Below are 12,260 nucleotides of genomic sequence, written 5' to 3'. Positions count from 1 at the left end.
AAACTGTGCATGTCCTTTGTAATATCCCACATAAGAGTGGGTGGAAGGGACAATTCCATCTTGCACCTCTTTCCTTTACATTTGGCACAATTTGGGGCATTGCCGTCTGACATTATTATAGTTTATTAAACTGCCATCCTGTCTGCCACTGCTGTGTGGCAATGTTTCATACAGTAGATGTCCTATATTTTTTTAAACTGCCGTACGTTTGTGCCGCTGCTCTGTTGCTTACTTTAGCCAGCCAGCTCGCTGCAGCCTTTGGCCTATATTGGTGAAAAATAGTGAAATCAATATTGTGAGCTGTGAGGTGGTTAAAAATGCCTAGAAATGCCTGAAACTGATTGTTATTAAGGTTAATAATACTGTAGGAACAAAAACAAGCCCAAATTATGTGGTTTTAGCAGTTTATATAATTAAAAAAAAATAATACAGATCCAAAACCAAACCGAAAAATAAAACACCAAGGAAAAAAATCCAAATCCAGATCCAAAACCAGGGGAGATCCAAAACCAAAACCAAAATGGCGCACATCTCTAGGTTAGGGTTATGCGCTAGGGGAAGCCACCCGTCTGCACCAGAACTGCAGCTAACATGGCCAATGTGAGGATACGGGCTTCTCTCAGTCACCCAGATACTGAGCAGATGAAACCATATTGATGATTTATTTTCCCATGGCACACACAAATAGATAATATGTAAGGACAAGAGGTAAATACAGTGTACAGGCAATTTACAGGGAGCAGTCCAGATAGGGCCAGTCCCTTGAGAGGGTAACATTCCAGGACAAGTCCACAAAATATCTAATGCCACCGTTTCACACAAGAAAAACTATCACAGAACACACAGCAGTGAATAGCGTATGAGTCCACCCAAGCATTTCCAGGATCCCGTACAGTAGAAGCTATCACAGAACACACAGCAGTGAATAGAGTATATGTCCACACAGAATTTTTGAGGTATAAATCCACACAGAACTAGTGATGTGTTCCACTCAGCACCTTGGCAGAGCAAGACCTCTTAGCCCAGGTCAGTGACTAACATCCTGAGCTGCCTTCGGTGACTTCTTTTGAAACCTTCAAATTTCCCACAATGTTGTGACCGCCCGGGGGGTTACACCGTTTCCTGATTGGTGCGCGTCCCTTATGCTGTAACTTTCTCCTACCGCCCCCAGATATTACTTCCCTGACGAACACCTGCTGGGTTGGCTCCATATAGTCTGCCAGATTCCAGTAAGGGACAAAGAGAGGCAAATGGAAGGAGGTGTAAGTCCTGAGCATCCCCTGCGGAGGTGGAAATTAACCCACGGGTTCTTTTGTTCGGTGAGGTGTTACATTGCTCTGCTGGTTATGAATACAACCGAGATATGCACAAGGCTAAACATAAGGGGCCTGATTCAGAGCCGTTCGCTATTTGCGGTCGTTCGTTCAAAAACAAGGGGTGGCTATTCAAATGATCCGTTCGCAAATTGCAGTCTGTTCACACCTCTAAGTCTGAACGAGCGAGCAAAACATACGCTCGTTTATTTGTTAAAAACGCCCCCTGGCCGCTCGCACCATACGTCATGTCCGCTATTTATTAGATTAATCGAGTACATCGACTAGCGTATGAACTGCTCGCTATTCTTGTGGTTGGTTTTTGCTACCACAATTTTGCGAACAGTTCTGGCTTAAAAAAAACCCAGTGACGTGGTCAATGACGCTGCTGTTTTAAATATGCACACCCATAAAACGCCCGTTTTGACCTTTAAGCACGCCTGCGTTCTGATTTCCACTCCCCGTTTTCAAGCACCTTCCCCTGTTACCACCCACATACGCCTCATCCTGTCACTCAAATTATCAGGCATTCGCTATTTTGCGAGCACATGAATTTCGGTCGCACTGACTGGTTCGCGCATGCGTATAACGATCCGTACGCATGCGCAGATGTGCGAACATCGCTCGGAACGAGCGTACTGCCGCTAGCGAGTGGCTCTGAATGAGGGCCAAGGTCTGTTGTTCTCTGAGATGTTACATTGCTCTACTGGTTATGAATAACACAGACATATGGACAATGCTAAACATCAAGGCTTACAAACTATTAAAAATTAAATTTCCTTACATTATTACAGTATATAATATACCTGCTACTGCAAAAGTATAAGTCCTGAGAATGATCACACATACACTAGCAGACGGATGGGGGAACACACAGGGCTAAAAAGTTTATTAATCGCCGCAGGGGCTGAGATGCTGCAAATACATTTTTAACACACATCTCATGTCCTTACAGCTGCCAAGACACGGAAGGAGCCGCTGGAGCTGCTGCAGCCGCCATGACGAGGTAAGTGACCGCTGGGCCACCAGGGACATTAAGTCAAAATTCTATCATGCCGACATGCTGTGTAAACATGATGAATTTCACATGGTCACTAAGCATGTCGGCATGCTGCATGTCAACATTTCAATCATGTCAACATTATCATGTCAACCTGACGCATGTCGACACGACGTACCACACCCTCATGAATTACCCGTTTCTTTTCCATTCATAACCAGTCCTGTTTTCTCGCAGTTTCAGTTATTTACCAGAAGACTCAAAATTTCAGTCTGCAAATATCTACATTTTTATTAGAATTGTGCCGGATAAACCAGAGCCATAACAGGGCAGAACTGCACCCTATGCTGCCCCCGCCCTATGACATCATTATGTTGCACAGGGGGCGTGACCAGCAGCTCCGGTGAGTGCAGCACTGACTGGGAAATCCCCATTATACCCGATTGGCTGCATATACTGTGTAGGTGCCCGTCTGGAGCCTCCATAGGAGATTTTTTGTTTTGTTTTAAACATTAAAACAAGTTTAAATAATTTAGCAATAAAATAGTAGTGATAACTTCTTGGTGCTCAGAAAAATCATATAAACAGCACAAACTGAGGAAAAAACTGCGCTCTAGTGTAAATACAGGGACGTATGGTACAAATAATAAATGGATGTAGAATAATTTAATAATCTATGAATAAAACACAAAGCGTATATAACATGAGAAAAAAACACAGTAAAAAGCACATGTAAGTGTGAGTATATAAACATCAGCAAAGAAAGACTATTCTGTCATGGATACTATGTAGAACATACAGAAATAGAATAAAGTAACAAGGACAGGTGGAGTTGATCAGACTCCTGAGGATTGTATCCAAAAGGCCAGATACAAATTGCAACATAGAAACTAGTTGCAACACAATGCAGCTGTTACGTATCAGAAATAGAACGGATGTTTAACAATGTGCAGTTAAGAAATTAGGATTCCTGGATGAATTAGTTCAGGTAACTGATTAATACCAATATTCTGTATATATATTTTATAATAAGGTGCCCGTCACAATGATGAGTATTGCACTGTGGAATAGGTCAAGGACTTAGCAATCGGTAGTGCTCCATCCGTATAATAAAGCAGTCCAGTAGTAATGTTACATATTTGTCCTTTGTAGGTACATAGCAGTCCTGATAAACTCCAATAGGTGCAGACAATATGTCAGGGACAGTGCTGGCTGCCTGTGAGCAACAAAGTCTGAGAATATCAGGACAGTGCCCTTGAGTACTGTATAAAGTTGAATAACACTCACGGTCGGCTTCTGTTCCTGAACAGCCGATAGGCAGACAGTGATGGCGGCAGCCCAGCAATAGGCAACGGCTGATGGCAGCTCCGGGACAAAGGCTGATCCCCGTCCCTGTGTGGAGCAAATGGGGCGGCTGGAGACCACTGATGTAGCACATCGCTCTTACCTCCGTGAGAGGGCCGTGTGACGCTGGCAAAGAGTAGCTCCCAGGCTGGGATCACGTGTGCTCACTCTGTGGGGGGTCGGTCTCAGTCTCAGCAGTGAGAGATCCCGGCAATAAATGACGCAGTCAGGAGCTTGATGTGAGGGCACCGTGTAGATACAGAGAAAGTCCCCAGGATACCTAAATTGGAAAGCAACAACGCGTTTCGGCTACACTGTAACCTTTTTCAAGCTAGAATGCTCTCCTTCAATTTACTGACCATATAAATAGCATCAGCATAAAGTTTATTGGATAATTGGATAATAGCTATTAACCATTACTAGTCTATCTAGATACTTGGTAATGACTTTAGACATAGTAAATATACAATAAAATAGTTATCAACAATTCATATAAAAAACTCATATACATCTTAGAACAATTAATTAGTAATAAGTAACATCAATAAGGAATGAAATGTATTTACACATATATATATATAAACTCTATAGCTACATCCAAATATAGTTGTCCAAAGAGGTCCCAGCATAAATATAAGTGAATGAATGAAGTACAGCATGCACAGTTCACCAACGCGTTTCGAGCTTCTATGGAGTTATAGGGCAATAAATCATAATTTTCATAAACAAATATAGATATTATCATAAAATTCAATATTCATAACTAAATCATTTTCATATCAATAATTTTTTTAAACATGTTCCATATATGCCCTATATCCATATAAGGAAGAAGGGGGGAATGAGAGGAGAGAATATTCTTATATACACATATATGAATAATAAAAATAATACTAATAATATTTAGCAAAAGCAGATCATATTCATATCACATAATTCATTTTATCAATATTTAGTAGCAGTATATCCATATTTAGTTACATAAAGATCTAATGGCTTACGTGATGAAAAATAGCGGTTTTAATACCAATATAATAATTAAATATATTTAGATCCCCATATCTGATATGTGGGGCTGAGCAGGCCACACCTGATACAAAACATATAAATACACATATATACACCTACATATATATGTGTGCGCATACTACACATACACAATCATATGTGCATACACACACACATACATACACACACATACATACACACACATACATACACACACATACATACACAAACACACACATACATACACACACATACATACACATGTGCATACCTACACACACATACATACACAAACACACACATACATACATACACACACATACATACACACACATACATACACAAACACACACATACATACACACGCATACATACACAAACACAAACATGCATACACACACATACATACACATGTACATACCTACACAAAAAGGGAGCTGAAACCATTTAATAGGGCAGTGAACAGTTTAACTGTAACCCATGGCTCATCGAATACCAGTATAAAAAGGTGGGAGGAAATCAACAAATGCAATAATAACAATAACAGTAATGGGAAGAGATGGGGTAGATCTCAAGTATGGTACATGTTATGATTCAAGGCCAATAAACACAAATATGCACACATATACAGTACACATACATATGTATAATTGTATATGTATATAGGGGAGATGGAGGGTGGGCCATGGCCAATCCATTGATCGGACGTTACATATGGAGTCGCAATAGCCCACTCCCCACCTCCAACCTCACGACTACTCATAAAATTCTACGGCCTCGTTCAAACCATCTGGAGATAACGATTGCAGTCTGAAAATCCATCTGTATTCAGCCTCACATAGCCTCTTATCTCTATCGCCTCCTCTCAGAGTTTTCTGAATGATCTCTATCCCCATAACTTTTAAACATTCAGGGTTACTATAACATCAGAAAAGTGTCTAGAGACACTATGTGTCTGTAAGCCTTTCATGATGTTCAATCTATGCTCACTGAAGCGTTCTTTAAAAGTACGCGTAGTACGACCCACATATTGAGCGGGACAACTAAAACTCAGTACGTAAATAACATAAGATGAATAGGCAGTTGATAAAGGTATTAATTTCAAAAGTGGCCCCTAACTTAACTGATGTAATATATTTACTCTTATTAACAATAAATTTACACGTTAAACACCTTGTATAATTACAAGTAAAACATCCTTTTGGTTTATTAGGTATCCGGGTGCCAACTCTTTCCAAAGCCTTTGAATTACCCCTAAATGCACTTGGGGCCAGGAAACTTTTTAAGTTCCAATTCCCTTTTTATAACAATGCTAGGTATTGATGCGATGATATTAGAAAGTATTGGATTACACTGCAATATTTTGTAATTTTTGATTAATAATAGAACTCATCCGTCTAGACTGATTGTTAAATTGGGAGACAAATAATAAGGAAGTGTCTTTTTTTGTGGTTTTGATTTTCTCCAAATTTTTAGATTGTTCAATTATGTTTGTCTCCCGAGGATGAGTTCTTTTATCATCAGGATCAACTGTATCCTCAATATCATATGAATCACTATCCTGTATAGTTTTAGATTTGTGCACTAATTCAGCATGAATCTTTGCCTCATCTATCAAACCCAAAGGATAGCCTCTTTCCAGAAATGTATCCCCAGAGCCGGCCCTAGGCATAGGCATTCTAAGCAAATGCCTAGGACACCCGGAATGCCTTGGGGGCATCCCACGGCTCTGCAGCTCCCCGCCGCTGCTGTGATCGGAGCTGAGCTCCGATCAGGCAGCAGTGCACAGTGGTCAGGTGACAGCAGGGGCGGATTTGTGCCACCAGAAGATCGGGGGTATACTGTATATATCGCGATCGGCACGCGGCTGCATGGGCTTATAATGGTGCTTTATGGTGGCTGGTCCCTCCCCTGGGACTGCCCACCATATCTCATGTGATGCGGATCAGCGCGGCAGCCCTGAGCTCAGGTTGAGCTGACCTTCCCCTCCTGCACCACGCCCCCCTGGTTCTCTCCCCGACCTAGCTTTGATTTCAACCTGACACCGGCTGCAGCGGCACGGAGCTGGGGAGGAAAGGGACTGGCTGATGGCTCCCATATATTTGGTAGGTGCTCTATTTACTTTGCTTGCAATCTGTTTTTGTTTATATAAAATTGTTAAAAAACCTGGAAGAGAGGGGGAGGGGCGGGGCATGTGTAGGGTGTGATGCAGGAGCTGTGCAGACTTGACAGTGCACTGCCCCTGCCTCCTTCATAGTGCCCACGCCCCTTTACAAGCCATGGCAGTACGGTTAGGTCTAGACTATACAGCGCTGGTGGACCTATGACGTCACACCCACGTGACCCGGCCTGAAAGGGGGAGGGGCGGGGATGTTAACGGGGGACCAAAAGTGTCCCTTTGCAGGCTCGCTAAGCTCACCACGCTTCGGGCATGGTGGCTCGCTGCGCTCGCCACAATTATTTATTCCTCCTCTATGCCCTAGTGGATGGTAAAGCAGGAGCGGTCCAGCCCTCCTGCAGCGGTCATGTGGTGGATACGTCACAGAGGTCCTTTAGCCACATAGGAAATAGCAGCAATCATGGCAGTACCTGCTTCTCAGTCTACAGAGAGAATCAGCAACAGATAACTGGAGGTTATGTGTGTGTGATGTGTGCTACTTGTGTGGTATGTATGTGTGTGTGATGTGTGCTATGTATGTGTGTGTGATGTGTGCTACTTGTGTGGTATGTATGTGTGTGTGATGTGTGCTATGTATGTGTGTGTGATGTGTGTGTTATGTGTGCTATGCATGTGTGTATGATGTGTGCTACTTGTGTGGTATGTATGTGTGTGTGATGTGTGCTATGTATGTGTGTGTGATGTGTGTGTTATGTGTGCTATGCATGTGTGTATGATGTGTGCTACTTGTGTGGTATGTATGTGTGTGTGATGTGTGCTACTTGTGTGGTATGTATGTGTGTGTGTGTGTGATGTGTGCTACTTGTGTGGTATGTATGTGTGTGTGATGTGTGCTACTTGTGTGGTATGTATGTGTGTGTGATGTGTGCTATGTATGTGTGTGTGATGTGTGTGACTTGTGTGGTATATATATGTGTGTGTGTGATGTGTGCTATGTATGTGTGTATGATGTGTGCTACTTGTGTGGTATGTATGTGTGTATGATGTGTGCTACTTGTGTGGTATGTATGTGTGTATGATGTGTGCTACTTGTGTGGTATGTATGTGTGTATGATGTGTGCTACTTGTGTGGTATGTATGTGTGTGTGATGTGTGCTACTTGTGTGGTATGTATGTGTGTATGATGTGTGCTACTTGTGTGGTATGTATGTGTGTGTGATGTGTGCTACTTGTGTGGTATGTATGTGTCTGTGATGGGTGGTATGTATGTGTGTGTGATGTGTGCTACTTGTGTGGTATGTATGTGTGTGATGTGTGCTACTTATGTGGTATGTATGTGTGTGTGTGATGTGTGCTACTTGTGTGGTATGCATGTGTGTGTGATGTGTGCTATGTATGTGTGTGTGATGTGTGCTACTTGTGTGGTATGTATGTGTGTGTGATGTGTGCTATGTATGTGTGTGTGATGTGTGTGACTTGTGTGGTATATATGTGTGTGTGTGATGTGTGCTATGTATGTGTGTATGATGTGTGCTACTTGTGTGGTATGTATGTGTGTGATGTGTGCTACTTGTGTGGTATGTATGTGTGTGTTATGTGTGCTACTTGTGTGGTATGTATGTGTCTGTGATGTGTGCTACTTGTGTGGTATGTATGTGTGTGTGATGTGTGCTATGTATGTGTGTATGATGTGTGCTACTTGTGTGGTATGTATGTGTGTGATGTGTGCTACTTGTGTGGTATGTATGTGTGTGTTATGTGTGCTACTTGTGTGGTATGTATGTGTCTGTGATGTGTGCTACTTGTGTGGTATGTATTTCTGTGTGATGTGTGCTATGTATGTGTTTGTGATGTGTGTGACTTGTGTGGTATATATGTGTGTGTGTGATGTGTGCTATGTATGTGTGTATGATGTGTGCTACTTGTGTGGTATGTATGTGTGTGATGTGTGCTACTTGTGTGGTATGTATGTGTGTGTGATGTGTGCTACTTGTGTTGTATGTATGTGTGTGTGATGTGTGCTACTTGTGTGGTATGTATGTGTGTGATGTGTGCTACTTATGTGGTATGTATGTGTGTGATGTGTGCTACTTGTGTGGTATGTGTGTGTGTGATGTGTGCTACTTAAGTGGTATGTATGTGTGTGTGTGTGTGATGTGTGCTACTTAAGTGGTATGTATGTGTGTGTGTGATGTGTGCTACTTGTGTGGTATGTGTGTGTGTGATGTGTGCTACTTAAGTGGTATGTATGTGTGTGTGTGATGTGTGCTACTTGTGTGGTATGTGTGTGTGTGATGTGTGCTACTTAAGTGGTATGTATGTGTGTGTGTGATGTGTGCTACTTAAGTGGTATGTATGTGTGTGTGTGTGTGTGATGTGTGCTACTTATGTGGTATGTATGTGTGTGTGTGATGTGTGATACTTGTGTGGTATGTGTGTGATGTGTGCTACTTGTGTGGTATGTATGTGTGTGTGATGTGTGCTACTTGTGTGGTATGTATGTGTGTGATGTGTGCTACTTATGTGGTATGTATGTGTGTGTGTGTGTGTGATGTGTGCTACTTGTGTGGTATGTATGTGTGCGATGTGTGCTACTTATGTGGTATGTATGTGTGTGTGTGATGTGTGCTACTTGTGTGGTATGTATGTGTGTGATGTGTGCTACTTGTGTGGTATGTGTGTGATGTGTGCTACTTGTTTGGTATGTATGTGTGTGATGTGTACTACTTGTGTGGTATGTATATGTGTGTGTGATGTGTGCTACTTGTGTGTTATGTATGTGTGTGTGTGATGTGTGCTACTTGTGTGGTATGTATGTGTGTGTGATGTGTGCTACTTGTGTGGTATGTATGTGTGTGATGTGTGCTACTTGTGTGGTATGTATGTGTGTGATGTGTGCTACTTGTGTGGTATGTATGTGTGTGATATGTGCTACTTGTGTGGTATGTATGTGTGTGTGTGTGATGTGTGATACTTGTGTGGTATGTATGTGTGTGATGTGTGCTACTTGTGTGGTATGTATGTGTGTGATGTGTGCTACTTATGTGGTATGTATGTGTGTGTGTGTGTGTGTGTGTGTGTGTGTGATGTGTGCTACTTGTGTGGTATGTATGTGTGTGTGTGATGTGTGCTACTTGTGTGGTATGTATGTGTGTGATGTGTGCTACTTGTGTGGTATGTGTGTGATGTGTGCTACTTGTGTGGTATGTATGTGTGTGATGTGTACTACTTGTGTGGTATGTATATGTGTGTGTGATGTGTGCTACTTGTGTGGTATGTATGTGTGTGTGTGATGTGTGCTACTTGTGTGGTATGTATGTGTGTGTGTGATGTGTGCTACTTGAGTGGCATATATGTGTGTGTGTGATGTGTGCTATGTGTGTGTGATGTGTGCTACTTGTGTGATATGTATGTGTGTGTGATGTGTGCTCCTTGTGTGGTATGTATGTGTGTGTGTGATGTGTGCGACTTGTGTGGTATGTATGTGTGTGTGATGTGTGCTCCTTGTGTGGTATGTATGTGTGTGTGTGATGTGTGCGACTTGTGTGGTATGTATGTGTGTGTGATGTGTGCTATGTGTGTGTGTGATGTGTGCGACTTGTGCGGTATGTATGTGTGTGTGATGTGTGCTACTTGAGTGGCATATATATGTGTGTGTGTGATGTGTGCTACTTGTGTGGAATATATGTGCTTGTTGGATGTGTGCTACTTGTGTGGTATGTGTGTGTGTGATGTGTGCTACTTATGTGGCATATATGTGTGTGTGTGATGTGTGCTATGTGTGTGTGATGTGTGCTACTTGTGTGGTATGTATGTGTGTGTGATGTGTGCTACTTATGTGGAATATATCTGCTTGTGTGATGTGTGCTACTTGTGTGGTATGTATGTGTGTGTGTGATGCATCGGAATCGGCCAAATCGTTAACAAAATCGTCTAGTGTGTGGGGGCCTTAAGATTGGAGGTGGGATTATGTGCTAGGGGGCACCATCTAAAATCTTGCCTAGGGCACCAATTTGGCTAGGGCCGGCTCTGTGTATCCCTCAGTGTATTAGCATGTAGATCAAAATCAGCATCTCTAGTACAGTTGCGTCTGATTCTACCCATCTGGCTCCTGGGGATATTTTGAACCCAGGGGCGATGGTGCCCACTCGTGTAAAGCAGATAAGAACTGCAGTCCACATTTTCTGTGTATAAAGTTGAGATGATTCTATCATCAGCAACCGAGAGTGTGAAGAAATCCATAGAGACGTGACTAAAACATGAAGTAAATTTTAAATTCATATTGTTAGTGTTCAAAAAATCCGTGAAGTGAGTGGCTGAAGTGACATCCCCATCCCAAACAAATAATAAATCATCTATATAACGGCCATAGAACACTATTTTTCATCGCGTAAGCCATTAGATCTTTATGTAACTAAATATGGATATACTTCTAGTAAATATTGATAAAATGAATTATGTGATATGAATATGATCTGCTTTTGCTAAATATTATTAGTATTAGTTTAATTATTCATATATGTGTATATAAGAATATTCTTATCTCTCTCCATTCATTCCCCCCTTCTTCCTTATATGGATATAGGCATATATGGAACATTTGTAAAAAAATTATTGATATGAAAACGATTTAGTTATGAATATTGAATTTTATGATAATATGTATATTTGTTTATTATGATTTATTGTCTTATAACTCTGTTATATTTATGCTGGGACCTCTTTGGACAACTATATATGGATGTAGCTATAGAGTATATATATATATATATATATATATATATATATATATATATATGTGTAATTACATTTCATTCCTTATTTGATGTTACTTATTATTAATTAATTGTTCTAAGATGTATATGAGTTTTTTATATGAATTATTGATAATTATCTTATTGTATATTTACTATGTCTAAAGTCATTATTAAGTATCTAGACAGACTAGTAATGGTTAATAGCTATTATCTCTGTATCTACACGGTGCCCTCACATCAAGCTACTGACTGCGTCATTTATTGCCGGGATCTCTCACTGCTGAGACTGAGACCGACCCCCCACAGAGTGAGCACACGTGATCCCAGCTTGGGAGCTACTCTTTGCCAGCGTCACACGGCCCTCTCACGGAGGTAAGAGCGATGTGCTACATCAGCGGTCTCCAGCCGCCCCGTCTGCCCCACACGGGGACGGGGATCAGCCTTTGTCCCGGAGCTGCCATCAGTCGCTGCCTATTGCTGGGCTGCCGCCATCACTGTCTGCCTATCGGCTGTTCAGGAACAGAAGCCGACCGTGAGTGTTATTCAACTTTATACAGTACTCAAGGGCACTGTCCTGATATTCTCAGACTTTGTTGCTCACAGGCAGCCAGCACTATATCTGACATATTGTCTGCACCTATTGGAGTTTATTATCAGGGCTGCTATGTACCTACAAAGGACAAATATTTAACATTACTACTGGACTGCTTTATTATACG

Source organism: Taudactylus pleione, unplaced genomic scaffold (genome assembly GCF_031769625.1).
Source record: "Taudactylus pleione unplaced genomic scaffold, aTauple2 ptg000362l, whole genome shotgun sequence".
Lineage (NCBI taxonomy): Eukaryota > Metazoa > Chordata > Amphibia > Anura > Myobatrachidae > Taudactylus > Taudactylus pleione.
This window is presented reverse-complemented; position numbering follows the sequence as displayed.